The following is a 6,000-nucleotide window of genomic DNA, read 5'->3' on the forward strand; positions in this document are numbered from 1 at the left end:
TAGTTAGGTACTCGCTCAACTCTAGTAGTTAGCAAACTACCTGTTAGTTTTTAGGCTCATCATAAAAATTTAACATAATCCTGGATAACCCCTTTTAATAAACATTTTGAATCATGCACTGCACTATTTTGACCACAAGAGGTCACTATTTCACTATAACAATTCTCGAGTATTTGACCTGGCATATTTGTGTTCTTTTTCTATCTATACTGTATATCCAAAACTGTGGGTGTATATTCTAATTATCTATAATTTTTGTGGTCGGAGTATCTTTTTGTTTCCTTTTTTTGTTGGTTGTTTTGGTGGTTTTTTGTTTTTTATTTTCATGACTACATCATTTATTTGTTCGCTCACTTTTTTTTTCATTTTCGTTTTATATACAATTTTTCTCTACTTATCTTAATTTTTCACTTATTTTTTATTTTCATTATTCATTTTATTCTTTATTTTTATTTTATTTCATTTTTTTATTTCAAGTTAATTTTTTATTTTTCTTTGCTTTTTATATATTTTTTATTATTTATTTTTTAATTATTTTATTTGTGTATAATTTTGTAATATTTTTCACTATTAATTTTCCTTAATATCATTTATTTATTATATTTTTGCCCTTCTTATTTTATTAGTTTTTTTATTTAAATTTTTTATTACTTTTTTATTTTCCTTTTCTATTTCATTGTGTCCCTCATTTTCACACTGTTTTTCACATTTTATATAATTTTTTAACACATATAAATTCACAATACTATATATATGCTAGTATTATATTTTTAACCTAAGTATTCTGAGTTTTCATTTTCACTTACAAGACACCTTTTTCACTATACACTGGTCATTTTTTTTATACTTTTTTTCACAATATTATTCTTGTTTTCTTCAAGAATTCACTCTTACTCTTTACTTTCTTCTCTTTACACACATTTGTCTTATCCTGGGATCTCCTACATTTAATACACAGTACGTCACAAAAGTGAGTACACCCCTCACATTTTTGTAAATATTTTTTATAATCTTTTGATGGGACCAGCACTGAAGATCTGACCCTGTGATACAATGTACAGTAGTCAGTGTGCAGCGTGTATAACAGTGTACATTTGGTGCCCTCTAAATAACTCAACACAGCCAGTAATGTCTAAACTGGTTGCAACAAAAGTGAGTACACCCCTAAGTGAAAATGGCATAATCAAAATTGTGCCCAAAATGTCAATATTTTGTGTGGCCTCCATTATTTTCATGCACAGCCTTAAAGGGAACCAATCACCAGGATTTTCGTGTATAACGTAAAGCCAGTGCTATACTGGCACTATCAGGCTGAGTCTATACATACCTGTAGTGATCAGCTCTGATGTTTAGGTTTTGAAATCCAAGAAAGAGAAGTTTGTAAAATGAGCTGCTTGTTGAGTGACAGTTGCACTGGAGCAGATAATATATTCATAGTTATCCCCTCCCCCTGTTAGAATTAGCATAAGTATAATACAAACGAGTCACTTTGTCTGTTGCAGGCACTGTGTGAGGTCATACTCATGTGACCTGGTATCCAGCTTTGGTGGCTGAGGCCCTGCCCCTTCTGGTCACATGGGTATGACCTCACCACAGGTCCTGCTAGACAAAGTGAGCATTTGGGGCACTCGGTCCATAAAGCTGACACCGACAACTGGATAAACCAAAGTTCTGTACACTGTTGCCGCTGATGGGAGCTAGTTTGGGTCCCGTCCCCATTGGTGTTGCCTGGTGATCCATGACCTTCCTCCTGGCACTAGATTCACTTTTTTTGTTGGTCCCGGTAGTGTAGAACTAGTCGGGTCTTGCTCCCCAGCGTGGCTAACTGTGAGAGCTTGCTCTCAGGGTTCACGCTTCGAATTTTCTGGACCGTTTTTGTGGAAAATCCCATCCCCCTCGTTGCGCTAGTATCCCGATTTTGGAGCAGGTGGAGAGCGGATCTTGAAGGTTCCGTTGTCGTGTGGTAAATTGTCAGGTTGCCTGAAGCTACTCCCTGACCTAGGGTCCATGTACCCCATCGTGCCCTGGCCCCAGCCCAGTGATGGTATAAGGCCGCCGGCTTTCCTCCTCGACAGTTCCGTGCCCCTTGTCACGATCCCCTGCGACCATGGGTCCAGCTCCTACTAGGCCCAGACCACCGTCTGCTACCTAGTTGCTTCGAAGGAGCCCAGCTCCTGACCTCCTCACTTCACTTTCTCTCTTTCACTCACTGACTGACTGACTCCTGGCACTCCTGACCTCCCCTTACCAACCACCCAAGTGGGCAACCCTATTCCACTCAGGCCGTCCACTGGTGTGTCTGGTGGGTGTGGTGCAGAGTGTAGCTAGGATTTTACTAGCTGTTGTAGGCAACACCATATAGCTGGGGACCCATAACCAAGGAGGAGGTGGATATTGCACAGAAGGGCAGATTGCACAATACCCTGTGACGACCTGATAGTCCAGGGCGTCAAATTACCCCTTGGTTAAACGTAGCTCGTCCGCAAGCTACAGGACATCAGAGGTTTGTTTTTTTTTCTTTTACCTGGAAAAAGGAACATTTTTATTTACAAATACTTCCCACATTAGGGAGGCTGGATACTTGAACGTTGCTAAACTTTAGAGTTCATCGTTCCAACGATGGAATGCTACCGGTTTAGTTAGTAGCAGAGGCTCAACCTGCTCCATTGCAGCCTCTTCCTGTAACAGTCCAGTCCCAATGTCCCGGATCTCATTAATCCGCGACCCAAACAACCTGACCCGCTGCATACCTATGGTGGGTCCGTGACCACATTAAGGTCCCAGGTGTTCTAATAGACGACTCTGGTGGGCACAGGAGGTGCAACTATTTACAAAAACACAAGTCTGTGTTGGTCACAACCAGTCCTGTGACCATGGTCCATGTTTACTACTATATATATAACGAAGTCCATGTACCGGGTGTACACACTATAAAAATCTTCTCGTAAATCAGGTAACTTTTACTCTTTTCATTCAGACCCTGTTGATTAGACACTTATCTTCTAACATTCTCTATAAGAAAAATAAACTTAGGAAAATAATAAACGAAACACAGATATCTAACAGTTCTGCTATAACATTATACATTTTACTGAACTACCGGGTCCCGTAGCCATGCTTCTTTGCGACTACATACTACCGACGCCGGCACAAACTCCTCTTCCAGCATCGCGTGCTTGGTCACCTCCAGGGCATACCAGCCCCACTCTCCACAATGACGGGTGTAGGTAACCATATCCTCGGGACCTAGAATCCGCTCGGGATGTCCCCTGGGGAGGTGCTGTGCGACATCACGTCGAGACACAAACACCCCGGCTGTGAGGCCTGCCTCCCGGATGAACCCCCATCCTTGCACAGGGTCAAACCGATCCACCAGCCCACGGCACCATGGCCCGCGGACTCTGGAAGCAACGCTCCTCACCTGCTCCTTCTCTTGATGTGTACGGGTGGCAAGCTCCCGTCGTCACCGTTCTCGGGTCATTATCTCCATCTGTAACTTCTAGTGGTGTAGTTCCCAGTAGGGGGCGTCAGCGTCCAGCCTCGGCTCCCTAGCTGGCATAAGCTTTATGTGCACTCTTGTGGCCCCAACAGCCGATGGAATGCCGCGCGGCGGTGAAACCGGCAGCTCCTCAGGCTCCACCTCCGCTACATCGGGTAGATGTACCGACTGCTCCACAGCTGGGGTTGCAGAGTCCGAGTGCTCCGCCTCTAAGGACGGGCCCGATGATGCGGCCGGGTCTGGTCTGGCCAGTCTCGGGGTTACCGCTGTCGTGCCCGGGTCGAGAGACGGTACCGGGGGTTCTGCAGCTGCATCATCACATACTGGGGCTGAAGGTTCCGCGGCCATGGTGGGAGCAGGCAGCTCGGCGTTCGCCTAGGATGGGGTTGGTGGTGGCAGAGTGCTCACCGGGAGCGGGGGGGGTTCGGATTCCTCAGCCGCATCGGCCAGATTGGGGTAATCATTAGGGACTGGGTAAACGCTTTCCCTCTCTTCACGTGGGATCTCAATCTCACGGGCTTGCACTGCCATCGCCAGCCTCCTCATCTCTTCCCTCCAGTGGTCCAGTATAAACAGGAACTACGTCCGCATTCTCCTGCAAAGCTGCTCCGTCTCTTCCTCAATCCAGGTTTCGGTCCCGGGAACAGCACGTTCCGGTGACCAGCTCCGCTCCGCCATCTTGCCTCTGCGCTTTCCAGGAACGTTATGGCAGAGTCCTGGCATCCCTGCTTCTCTTCCGCTGCTGCTACATGCCATCACGCCCCTTCGGTTTTCACTCAGCACTCTCCGCGATGCTGTGGCCCTCTGGGAACTTCCGGTTCTGGCCTCACTCTCAGGACGAAGGTTGGGGCTTCTGATTCGCGCGCTTTTGTGGGGAAGACGGCGTTTTGGTGCCAAAAGATGGCGGAAGATGGCGGAATTGGCAGGAAACAGGGTTTTTGACTCGCGGTTTCAGTCTTCAAGGCGCACGTCACCCAGGTAAGTGGGTCCTGCTCGTATCCTGTTTGTGATGCCAGGAATTTGAGATATGCCGCCCCCGTGTCAGCAGCCAGGCTGCTCAGATCCGGATCTGCGGTGGCTCGAGGGGCGTCCGGACCCGGGGGTCATGCGACCACAGAAGTGAAGGGGTATTTACAGGGGATGGTATATTTAGAGTTCGTGATGCCACCCGTGGTGTGTGATAATATGGAGTACCACCACTGCAGTTGGGAGTACCCGGGGGCGATGGAGTGTGGCAGCTAGGTGTTGGAACCCTCCACGGGTAGGAGGAATGCTCCGGGACTCGGTGATGGTGTTTGGGGAGTGCCGTTGGGTGTGAAGGGGCCACTTGTGTACTCACTCAGTCCAAAAAGCTGACACTGACAACTGGATAAACCAAAGTTCTGCACACCGCTGCTGCTGAGGGGAGCTAGTCCCCAAATGGTGCTGCCTGGTGATCTGTGACCTTCCTCCTGGCACTTAGTTCACTTCTTTGTTGGTCCCGGTAGTATAGAACTAGTCGGGTCCGCTCCCCAGTGTGGCTAACTGTGGGAGCTTGCTCTCAGGGTTCACGCTTGGGATTTTCTGGACCGTTTCTGTGGAAAGTCCCATCCCCCTCGTTGCGCTAGTATCCCGATTTTGGAGCAGGTGGAGAGCGGATCTTGAAGGTTCCGTTCTCGTCGGGTAAATTGTCAGGTTGCCTGAAGCTACTCCCTGACCTAGGGTCCACGTACCCCGTCGTGCCCTGGCCCCAGCCCAGTGATGGTATAAGGCCGCCGGCTTTCCTCCTCGACAGTTCCGTGCCCCTTGTCATGATCCCCTGCGACCATGGGTCCAGCTCCTACTAGGCCCAGACCACCATTTGCTACCTAGTTGTTTCCAAGGAGCCCGGCTCCTGACCTCCTCACTTCACTCTCTTTCACTCACTGACTGACTGACTCCTAACACTCCTGATCTCCCCTTACCAACCCCCCAAGATGGCGACCCTATTCCACTCAGGCCGTCCACTGGTGTGTCTTGTGGGTGTGGTGCAGAGTGTACCTAGGATTTTACTAGCTGTTGTAAGCAACACCATATAGCTGGGGACCCATAACCAAGGAGGAGGTGGATATTGCACAGAAGGGCAGATTGCACAATACCCTGTGACGACCTGATAGTTAAGGGCGTCACACAGATATTTGTCAGACCGTATGAAACTGACGTCTGACCTAAGGCTCTGTGCTCCATCGATGCTCTGGTCCCAGTGGTACTCGGGTGTACCTGCCCTGGCGACCACTCTCCTGTGCCCCCAGGTCACCGTTACACAATCCAGCTCTCAGGCACGTCTTTATACTTCCCTCTCTACTACATCACTGCACCGACTTCTGTGTTATCCCACCAGGCTGTCTAGTCCCTCTGGTCTGGCTCTGCCCTCTAGGTGGCCATCCCCTGGTGTCCGACTAGCCAATTACCCCTGGTGTGGAGTGGTAATTAGGATTTTGGTGTGTCTAGGTGTTGCTGGCACTGGTGTTTCAGATCCCAGG

The sequence above is a fragment of the Anomaloglossus baeobatrachus genome, chromosome 6 (genome assembly GCF_048569485.1).
Source record: "Anomaloglossus baeobatrachus isolate aAnoBae1 chromosome 6, aAnoBae1.hap1, whole genome shotgun sequence".
In the NCBI taxonomy this organism is placed as follows: domain Eukaryota; kingdom Metazoa; phylum Chordata; class Amphibia; order Anura; family Aromobatidae; genus Anomaloglossus; species Anomaloglossus baeobatrachus.